The 11,456-nt window shown below is 32.9% G+C and overlaps 1 pseudogene; it reads left to right on the top strand.

Moving 5' to 3' along the window:
• Positions 1 to 8,665: 8,665 nt before the first annotated feature.
• On the top strand, positions 8,666 to 9,955 carry LOC114389741 (annotated as a pseudogene).
• The last annotated feature ends 1,501 nt before the right edge of the window (positions 9,956 to 11,456 follow it).

Here is an 11,456-nt window from a genome sequence, read left to right as displayed (position 1 = left end):
CAATTAGGACAACACAATTGATGAATATCCATGGAAAATAAGTTAGTTGATTGCATGTTTGGTTCATCTTATTTCAAAGAAATAATCATTTTTTTTGCAATTATTAAGATAATCTTTTTCTTCTTCTTTTAAATGATTATTTTCCTAAAACCAGTAGTACCCAAACATGCACATATAGAATGTGTTGGTTAAATGAATTACAGAATTAGGACTTGTCATACCCTAATTTCGTCCGGGGATTATTACTTGATGATATGCAACCTTTGATTGGCCGCTTCGAAATACTTGGCACCCTTTGTTGCACAATCTGTGAAGTCCCGAGACGTGCTGGAAATCAAAAAGAAGCAGGCTTACGCGATCCGTGAAATTCTGTAATATGACGGAAATCGTAAGGAGGTGTTTTTGCGCAATCCGTGAGTTTCCGTAACTTCTTCGAAAGCTAAAAAAGAGTAAATACATAATCCGTAAGGATTCGTAACCTTGCGGAAGGAAAATAAGTATCGTTACGAAATTCGTAAAGTTTCGTAACGTTACGGAAAAAGAATTACCAAAAAAAGTAAAGGGGGTGCATTTAGTAAAAAGGGGGGGTACAAATAGTAATCAGACCCACTTGGGCCTTCCAGTTTCTTCCTCCAGAAGCAACCTTGCTCGCCTGGGCGAGCTGGGTGGCAAGCTCCTCCCCTATTTTGCTATAAATAGGGGGAGGAATGAAGGGGGAAAGGGTTCAGCCTTCTTGGCACTTCTTATTCTCTCGAAATTGCTGAGGAAAATTATTTCCGTGAAGAAAATCCAAGCCGAGGCGATTCCGTAACGTTTCCGTGAGTAATTACGCGAAGATTTTCAACCGTTCTTCGACATTCATCGTTCGTTCTTCGTTTTCTTCAGTCCTCAACTGGTAAGTACCTCAAACCGAGCTTTTCAATTCATTCTATGTACCCGTGGTGGTCCACATTTTGTTTCATGTATTTTTATTCTCGTTTTCATTTACTTTTCGTACCCCCTTTTGACGTGCTTCAGTCATTTATTTAAGTCATTTATCGCCTAATCAAAAAATAAAATAAATTTCCACCGATCATTTGATTTGTGATATCCGTTAATTTCTATTAATATGAATTCTGACCGTTCGGTCGTACCGTAACCACGTTGGAAATCAAAAAAGAGGTAAAATAATAATATAATAATCAAAAATACCCTTTAGTAAAATGAAGCGAAAAAATCAATCGGATGTTTTCTCTTTGGGATTTCTCATTCTTAATTGAATTGACTAATAACTAAAGTGAAACTAAGGCTAAAACCAACTCGCCTAGTCAAGCTCGTCCACAAAAAGGTCACTAAAAAAGAGTTTGAAAGTTTATCATTTCAGATTTTCCTTACCAAGTAAATGGATCATTTTTAAGGTCCAACGCCTTAAAATGATTACCTTTCAAGTCAAAAGAATCGCTTGATTCACTCTTAAGAAAGAACTACGTAGGTCTGATTTCCTCTTCGATGGAGGGTACGTAGGAGCAAAAGCCCCGCTTTTGTCGACCTCAAAAAATAAAAAGAAATAAAAGTTAAGGTAATACAATTTCCACAATTCTAAAAAATAGGTTGTTGTCCTTCGAGACAAACGTAAGAGGTGCTAATACCTTCCTCAAACGTAAATACAACTCCCGAACTTAGAATTTTCATTTTGACCGGTTTCCTTCGGTTTTTCTGACGTTTTCCACAAATAAACGTTGGTGGTGACTCCGCGCATCTTTCCTCCTTTGGAAAGCGCACCCGTGAGCCTCGCCTTCGCTCGCCCGCAAAAGGGCATGTTGCAACAGGACTTAGAAGAGACAACTGAAGTGAAAGAAGGAACTTAAACTTACTTTGAATATTGGCAAGGCTTTGATCAAAAGTTGAGAATTCATCAGTGGTGGCATAAACTGGGTTTCTGGTAGGGCCATTATGAAAATTGTTATAGAAGTTACATTGGCCCAAGAACAGTCTTCATTGAGGCTAAAACAAAAGGTGAACGAATGGAGACTAAAGCGGGTGTAAATATGAGAACAGGTACAAAGGTACTATAATAGACCTTCTAGGAATGAAGGATAACTTAAAGGGATATTGCGAAGATTTGAGAGTTTTAGAGAAAGAAATGCAGGAAAACATTAGAAAAAGGAAATGTATGGACCTAATGATGTGATACGAACAAACAATACCAGATACTAGTGCTAGAGAAAGAAGGGGGGAATGCCAAGGGGTTTAGCTTATCAAAGTAGAGAAGGTCGAAGGGGTTCAACTTTCTCTGGCACAGCATAGCGGGACTGACTATAACAAGGTCACTGACTATAATTTTCAAATCAAATGACATCAAGCAAACAGGAAATAAAAAAATTAACCTTATAAATGTCAAACCAGTATGTCCGTTTCACAGGGTACATGACTCTCAGCCCTGATAGTATAGGACTGTGGAGAACAACATCCCTTAGACGGGGTAAACGAGGGGCAAGATCCAAAGTACGACTACTTCCAACAGATTGACCATAAAGGATGATGTCTTCCTGCTTAGCACCATAGTTCTCTTCCATATACTTATATACAACTTCAATGTCAGCATATGTATTATGCTCACTTGGCTATGAAAAATATCCATATTAGTTTTCTCATGAGGCTAGCTCACTTAGCTTACATGCAACAGGCTCCAGTACTTTTCCAGGGGAGTGGGCATTCACTAAATCCTACCAATAGCCTGGTAATATTTTCTTCATTGTATTTCACATGTTGTCATTAGGCTTATTGCATTTATAAGTTATCGTTAGCTTGGTTTCACTTTTTCTTTTGTGTGTTTCATTTCAGGTGTTGAAAGTTCTCTCTGCATCTCCTACAACCTTTTTTGCTAACCCAAAATCTAAAGTGACAACTCCTCCATCACTCAATGGAACTTCAATTATACAGGCATGACATTATTTTACCAACCAATTGTGTGTGTGTGTTGTTGTACGTGCCCTAGTTCTTATGCTTTTCAAATATGCAAGCAAGGCTTGATTCTTAATGATTTGGAATAGTATAATTTACAGCAATTATACACAAATGTATTTGTTTTAGAGTATCTGGTGTTACTTTTAAGTCATTAAATATGTATATTCAAATTATAATATGCATATTGTTATTGTCATTCATGAACAAAAAAAAAATATTTAAAAAAAGTTATTGATTCTACATCGGTTATTAGAACAACCGATGTAGAATTACTTTATATTCAACGTCTGTTATACGTAAAACCGATGTAGAATGCTTGTAGAAATATCGCATTCTAAGACGGGTTAGAGACACAACCGATGTTGAATGAGCCTAATTCTACATCGGTTTGAGGGCACAACCGATGTTGAATGGTCAGGATTCTAAGACGGTTGTGCTTCGAGACCCGTCTTCGAACCCAAGCCATTCTAAGGCGGTTCATCAACCGATGTAAAAAGACAACGAAATTTCAACATCGCTGACTACAATGACGCGTGGCAACCGATGTAGAAAGGTGATTTTAACCGATGTAGAATGCGTAATTTGTAGTAGTGATTATAGAGAACAACAATGGTTGGCAATGCAATCAATCATCCAGTATCAATACATCACTATTACCTGCAACTCATGATGGGGAAAATGTTTTCCCTCTATTACAAACTTAACAGTGTAATTTCCAACCACTAACTAACATTTTTCTCGTGTGCGAGTATTATATGATTTGTAGTGACCGCATTTTAGGCCTCTTAATTAGTCATTACATACTATCCAAACCTGCAGTGGAGGCTTCTTAATTAATCTTTTGGTAGGAGGATGCTTAATTATATTGATATGTAATTTGAAGCTTTTCATTGAATGAAAACAAAAAGATCAGAAAGAAATCCTAACTCAATTAAAGCATAATATTTATGTAAGCAATATTCTTCACTAGCTAATTGCATGATACAAAATCTATAAATCAATTGAAGGAAAGCATTTATGTGCTTTAATTTAAGCAGGCTACCTCTTCATCAATTCTCTTCCATGTGTCTCATACATGTCAATTGCTAGATTTTAGCTTAAAACCAATAACACTAATTGAAATTGTCCAACATATATATAAGTTGTATCTGGGGAACTAAGGCAAGTGATCTGAGACTTCCGAACACTCCCCTCTACAGATGTCTGAAAACAAACAAAGCTACTAGATTTTAGCTTAAAACCAATTGACATTAGTAGTGAAGTTGTCAAATAGATATATAAGTTGCACCCTAAAAATTGAGACAAGCAATGTGGAACTTCCTAACACCCCTCCACAGATTCCTCTTAGAACAGGTGAGCTTACTAGAATAGGCGAAAATCAAGATGTCCTATAAGCTTTGATACCATGAAAGATTTCAACTTAAAATCAATTGACATTAAGTGAAGTTGACCAACAAATATATAAGTTGTATCCTGAGAATTAAGACCGACCATGTAGAACTTTCTAACATCAATCAAGCATATGGGACAACGATAATTGAGCCAATGAGATTACTTGTTAAGCATATGTCATGTTTTGAGATCAAAGAATTCTCAAAGATTTAAGATACTCACCTGCCATTTTCTATCATCTCTAAGTAACATTCATTGTGCATTGAGTGACCACATTTCATAAAAGTGTGTCTTTCAATGAATAAAAAATGTACTACACAAACATATTAAAGTCCCATCACTAGCATGTTAATCTATGGTTTATGAATAAATCTTTCTAATATAATCACCAGGTCATATGATGTAAAATATTACTTAATTAATGATAGGAACTTAAAACAAAAATTTCGATATATCAAAAATCCAATGTAACAAAACATTTATGAGAGACTTAAAATAAAAATTAATCATTTATGATGAGCCTAAAATATATTTAAGAAAAAATAAAATAGTTCCATTCATAGAGGACTAGGTTAGGTTTGGAAATCATCCTGGTTGACTAGAACTGAAAATATGATGACCTGTCATGTAGTCATGTAATAGTCAAATCCGAATTGCCAATTCTATTTTTTCAGGAGCTAATAAGTGAATGACTATGTATTATCTTAAAAATAAATTCACCATTTTCAAAGATTTTACCTCCTAACTAATAATTCATTTTTATAATAAACTCATTTATTTTATTGTGATTTTGCTTTACTTTTTTGCATGAAAATACTTGTTAAATAAAAAATTAATAAAAAAATTGTTGAAGTTGAAATTCAATATAAAAAAATCAGGTCATAAATAATTTATTTATATATAAAAAAAGGTTATTGAGGTAAAAAAAAATCCTAACTTTGAAATTTTATCTAATTAATTCAAATTCAAATTTTAAATTTGAGTCATCTGAAAAAGTAAGTCAAATTTAAACAACCTTTTTTGTCTTATGACTTAAATTTCAAGTCATTGGTTGGATTCTCCATATTAATTGGAGATCTTTGAAACGTGATCAAATATTGATCTTCTTTCTTTGGCCTTGAAACTTCCAAGCCATGCATTAAGAAGAATCATCACAATCGATGCAAGCTGGTGAATTATGTTTCATTGTAAAGTTGCTCTGATTGATTTCAGGCACCAACCACAGCGCCACAGACTTGTCCAGCGACCAAGAGAGAGAAGGCACACTTCTTCAGCTCCTTAAAGAAATAAGAATTGTGTGTCTGTGTCTGTGTCTGTGTATGTTCTTGCTCTTGATCTTGAAGCACATAGTTCTTGTCACTTTCACCACTTTCTTTTCTTTAAGGGGCTGAAAGGAGATCCTCTTCTTGTTCTTCTTTTTTGTATGAAGGGTATGTGACTTTGTGATCGGTTACTGAAATAAAAAAGATATATTTGGAAAAAGCTAGTCAACCATTTTTGTAAAAACAGAGTCATCAACAAGTTCAGGAGCCTATGTTTTGCAGGCACCAATTTCTTTTTTTTTCCATTTAATCTTATGAATGTAATTATATTATAGCATAGAAATGTTTCGTACGAGTTTGGGAGCCTACGTTTTTCCGGTACCGATTTTCTTGGCCTTCTCGTTTGAAACCATCACCGGCGAGCTCGTGAATTTTGAGTTCTTTTGTAAAGATGTTCATTCCAGGCACCAACCACAACGCCACACACTCGTCCAACAACCAAGAGGGAGAAGATGCACTTCTTCCGCTACTTAGTCAAGAAAATGGTTAAAGATTGAAATATAAGAATTGTGTTTCTGTTACGTTCTTGTTCTTGATGCACGTAATTCTTTATCGAATTCATCACTTTGTTCACTAGCTGAAAGTAACTCCTTTTCTTCATTTTCTTGGTAGTTAGAAGGATATGTGGCTTTGTGATTGGTTACTGAAATAAAAAGATATGATAAAAGCTAGTCAAATTGTGAAAAGAGAGTCGTCAACTAGTTCCACAGCCTATATTTTTGCAGGTATACCATTTTTTAGATATTTGACTTTTGGAATCATATTATTATGATATCTAGTTGCTGTAAAAATATTTACAGAGTATAAGAAAAATTAAACTTTATTGTTATATTCGTTAGTGTTTATCACATCACATAACACTCTCAACATTCCTTGAGACTCATGTTTCTTCTCTTCCCTTTTTTATATATAATTCATTGTATCAAGTCTCTTGTATCTTCCCTTTCTTTTTATACTTGCTTTGTGTAATCTTTGTTCTGATATTTTATAATCTATATTTACTCTGAAAATTGAAACCATGTTGATGTTGCATTTTGAAAAAATGATATTCTGATCACTTTGTAGGTTGATTCTTTACAAAGTATGTTCGTAGCTTTTGGTGTAGAAATATTGAACTGTTTTTTATAGGTTAAATTACTCATTTAATCTCTATTGTTTTATGATTCTTACCTTTTTAGTCTCTATAGTTTGAAAGTGGCATTTTTAGTCATATAGTTTACATTTTAATTCTCTTTTAGTCCCTCTAAGTTAAAAGTGTTCTTTTTAGTCCTTATAGTTTGTATTTTAATTCTTTTTAGTCCCTATAGTTTGGAAGTGATATTTTTAGTCCCTAAAAAAATATAAAAAAATTAGCTACAAATTAGTTATAATTTATCAATTATTTTTTTATTATAAATTATCTTACGATAAATTAGTTACAAATTACTTACTAATATTTTTGTAGTTAATTGTAATTAATAATATTACTCATATTTTGATGATAAGGAATAAAATGAAATTAAAATATAAAGTATATGAACTAAAAAGACTACTTTCAAACTATAGGAACTAAAAGAGAATTAAAATACAAATTATATGGACAAAAAAACCACTTTCAAAACTATAGGGACTAAAAGAGAATTAAAATATAAACTATGGGAACTAAAAAATCACTTTTAAACTATAGGGACCAAAAGGTAAGAATCGTGAAACTATAGGAAGAAAATCAATAATTTAACCATTTTTATATTATACCTAGTATGTGTAATCTTTGTTCTGATATTTTATAATCTATATTTACTCTGAAAATTGAAACCATTTTCATTTACTGATTGTAGCTTTCTTTGGACTCGTATGAATAGAAATTTATATTAATTTTGTTCCTAAATTCACAAAAGGGTACAACCAGGTGCTTTTTTTATTTCATGTTCTAAATGTAAATGCTATATTTTTTTATATCAAAATTCGTTAGATCTCATGGTTTACATTTGCCATGCCATCTAATGAGATAGTTTTGTTCTAACATTCTCATATCTAGCTCTATCTATGATTCTTCTACTCCTGCTATTCCTTATCGTTCCTTTAATTGTGTGTGTGTGTGTGTGTGTATGTGTGTTTTATTTTTTCTTTCTGCTTTAAGCCTTCAACATTTGAGATGGAGCTTGCAGATGTGAGGTGTGAATTATAAGGATATTTGTATTCTTTTTTTGGTTAATATGTTAGAGGAGCAACATACAAACTTGCATTGGTAAACAATGGTTTTGTCTCCCATTTCTTTAGTTTCAGTTTTCTCCAATGATTGGTGTCAACATATACTTAAGAAACTCTAAATAAAAAGACAAAAAATGTCTTCAAGAAACATATATTTGAATAGATAAATTTTTGTTAGCACAACCATAAGTAGTTTCTTTGTAACGAAACACCTTTGTTACAAGTTTATAGTACTCATGCATCTATAATAATACTATATTTGAACTATGCTCTTCCTGACAGGTCATCGGTATTAGCAGCCAGCACTCTGAATGTTGAACCTTCTTGGTATCTCACTATAGTAGTGCCTAGATGATAATAACAACTTTAAATTATCTAATTGTATATTTAAACCAAGGTACATGACAGATCAACGATTTTATCATACATTCAGCTTAGTATAAGTATTAACTATCAGAAATTTGTTATATAGTAACTAACTTGTAAAGATATACGGTCTATCATTACTCTCCATTATTGGTGATGGTTGAAGCTTGCATTAACAACACAAACTTTTTAATTAGCTCTGAATTTTGTTACTTTTCGATTTGTGGGGTTATTTTTAACAGTTTTGTTATTTTTTTTATTTTTTTGTACTAAATTTAACTCTCTTTTTAATTGGCTCTGGTTGTTCACCGACTCTTGTGATTCATCTTTAGTTTTATTAGACGAAGGTTTTCTTGGAAAGTCATTAGTTTGTATTTTTAAGTGATTTGTTCTGCTTTTGCCTTGTTCACGTGACTTCTATTAGTGTTGAAGTGTTCACAGATTTTGTCATGGAGAATAGTGGAGGTGGTGCCCTTTTGAGGAATAGAAGGTTTGAGAGCTTCTTGAATACAAGCTCTGGCCTAAGTATGGAAGAAACGCCAAAATTTAGTCAAAGATGAATAGGGAGAAAGGCTAAGGAATGATGTCTATACAAAAGATGATGGGTGGGTTTCAATAATCATACTTTGGATTAGAATTGTTACATGTTTTGTGTCTATGATGGTCACAACATTCATATGGGCATTGATCATGGTTGTACTCATACCATGGCCCTACGAGAGGATTAAACAAGGAAACAATTTATGGGCATGTGACAGGTAGAACACTGGTAAGCTACCTTTAGTATATAGTTCAACACTTTTGGAGTGAGTAGTTGTTAGAACTTTTTTTCTTTTAAGACTGATTGTATTTGGGATGATGAGATGAAAAGGATGATTATGCTCAGTATTTTTTTATTTTTTTTTAGTAGCCTAATTACATGTGTTGAAAGTTGAAACTTTTGGGGCAGCTTTACAAGTGGTGATGACTGATATCTCAAACATTGGATGTAGATGTGGATTCTTGGTAATCCTAAAAAGATTGAAGGTGCTGAGTACTCTAATGAGAGGGCCATTTACATTAGTAATCATGCATCTCCAATAGATATATTTCTTATAATGTGGTTGACTCCTATAGACACTATTGGCATTGCTAAGGAGGAGGTGTGTTCTAATGCTCTAATATTAAAAATTATTTTCTTCTTAACTTGAGTGCATCATTATAAAAAATGGTCAAGATAACTAATATAAATCTTACATTGTATTTTGGAAATTTTGTTACCTTATTGGGACTCTTCTTGTCTCTATAGAATAATTGTTATGTGGCCGTGCTCAATTGGGATTGTATTTGTTCTTGACAAAGCTTTGGAAATAGATATTTATGTGCATCTAATATCCATGAATATTGTATTTGCATGCTTGAAATATTTAATGTGTCATTAACTCATTATTATTATATGAATTGATGTAATTAATACACTACGCAACATTGAAAAACCATAATTATTTACATTAAATTTTCTTGGAAAAAAGTGCATTCAAAGCTTCAGAAACTATGCAATAATATGGTATCCTTTGTTTTGGAAACTTTATGTTTTGGCCAACCACCTTCATATAGACCAATCCAACCCAACTGCAGCTATCGAGTTCATGAAAGAGCCAAAGAGGTATATAACCTTTTTCCCTGCATTATCTGCTACCTCAATTTTGTATATGATTGGTTTTGAATTGGTTTAACAATGCAGGGTGGGACTCCTTTAAGCATAGAGACACCACCCAAATCATCTAGAAATACTAATCAAGATTTAATGAAGAAATTGAAAGAGTTTGATGGACTTGCAATGTCAATAGGCAATGACCATGCTGAAAGTGCAGAGCGTGGAGGTGAAAACAGGCTCTCATAGAGGTTTGTTGATCTGTTATGTTTTTTAATGAATACTTTTAATGACATACTTTTTGAGTTTCTAGATATCTCCCTTTCTTGTGTTGGGGGTGGTGGAGAGGGGAAAAAATTTCATTTGAAACTCTTTAGTGAGTTAAACCTACTTTTTCACGTGCTCTGTACATTTTAGCTTTCGAACTTTGATAGCAGTAGCAAGACAACTTGAAACTCAGTGAGTAACCTAGCTTTACAGCTTTATAGTTCTATTTTGCATTGATAGATATAAATCAGTATTCATTGCATGGTTTAGTTAGTAATTTATACTAATTTTCTTACCATTCTCAATTTATCTATCAATTGAAGAGGAGATTGAAAATCTGGTGTTAATATTGCTTATAATAACAAGACTGATACATCATTAGTGTTTCTTTCAAAATGCCTGAAGAACGAAGAATTTGATGCTAAAAAGAAGAATAGAATAATGATTGTGGGCAGGAATAGAATCCCTCAAAGGGTCATATTTATGCCATTTTTTCTATATAAACAATTTTCGGATTGTTGAAGAAGAAATTCCTTTTTGAGTTTGACTTTCCAATTTCTCAAGGGTAAAGCATGTAGATTAGATGTGTCAGTTCTCTAACAAGCTAAAACATCATAGCCAAGTCTGTTTACATATTAACTTTATTATAGTCTCTTGAGCAGGATTTTATGGTGCGTTTGAGTGAGCTTTTGAACATTTTTTTAATGTTTGCAGATGAATTCCTCGCACTTTTCAAGTTAATATCGAGTTATTAGAGGGGATGATGAAGAAAAAGATATGTAAATCCTCTAAGAACAACCCTGGTGAAACTGAAAGGTTAGGGTCTGCATTGTCTCATTCTGAGAAGCAACCAGATGAACAGGTAAGCACTCCATTGTCATAATAGCACATTTGTTGTTTTTGAAATCATTCTATCAAGCTAATGTGACACTAAGACTTGTTCAGACTTGATACCTTCTTAAAAAATCCAGAATCTTGTTGATATGATATCTATTAGGGATGATATTATCTAACAAATACAGGTTTTAAATTCTAATTTGGCTACTGTCCTGTGTGCTAAAGACAAAAGTCCTTACTTAATGGATGAATATAATTAATCATTTAATTACTAGTATGTTAAGATGGTCTTTGCTAGTTTTGCTTCTTTTTTTCTCTCTTTTTTCTGTAATTAAATGTTAAAATATGAGATAAATATGCACAAATATTAGATAAATGTCCAGGTATCAATAATACTACTATTATAATATATATTATAAAATTTCAATTTGTTTGTGCAATGGATGATTGCAGGTAGGGAAATAGCTTACTTTGAAATGCTCGTAGACACTACTACAAAAAAA

The sequence above is a fragment of the Glycine soja genome, chromosome 16 (genome assembly GCF_004193775.1).
Source record: "Glycine soja cultivar W05 chromosome 16, ASM419377v2, whole genome shotgun sequence".
Classification (NCBI taxonomy): domain Eukaryota; kingdom Viridiplantae; phylum Streptophyta; class Magnoliopsida; order Fabales; family Fabaceae; genus Glycine; species Glycine soja.
This window is presented reverse-complemented; position numbering and strand designations above follow the sequence as displayed.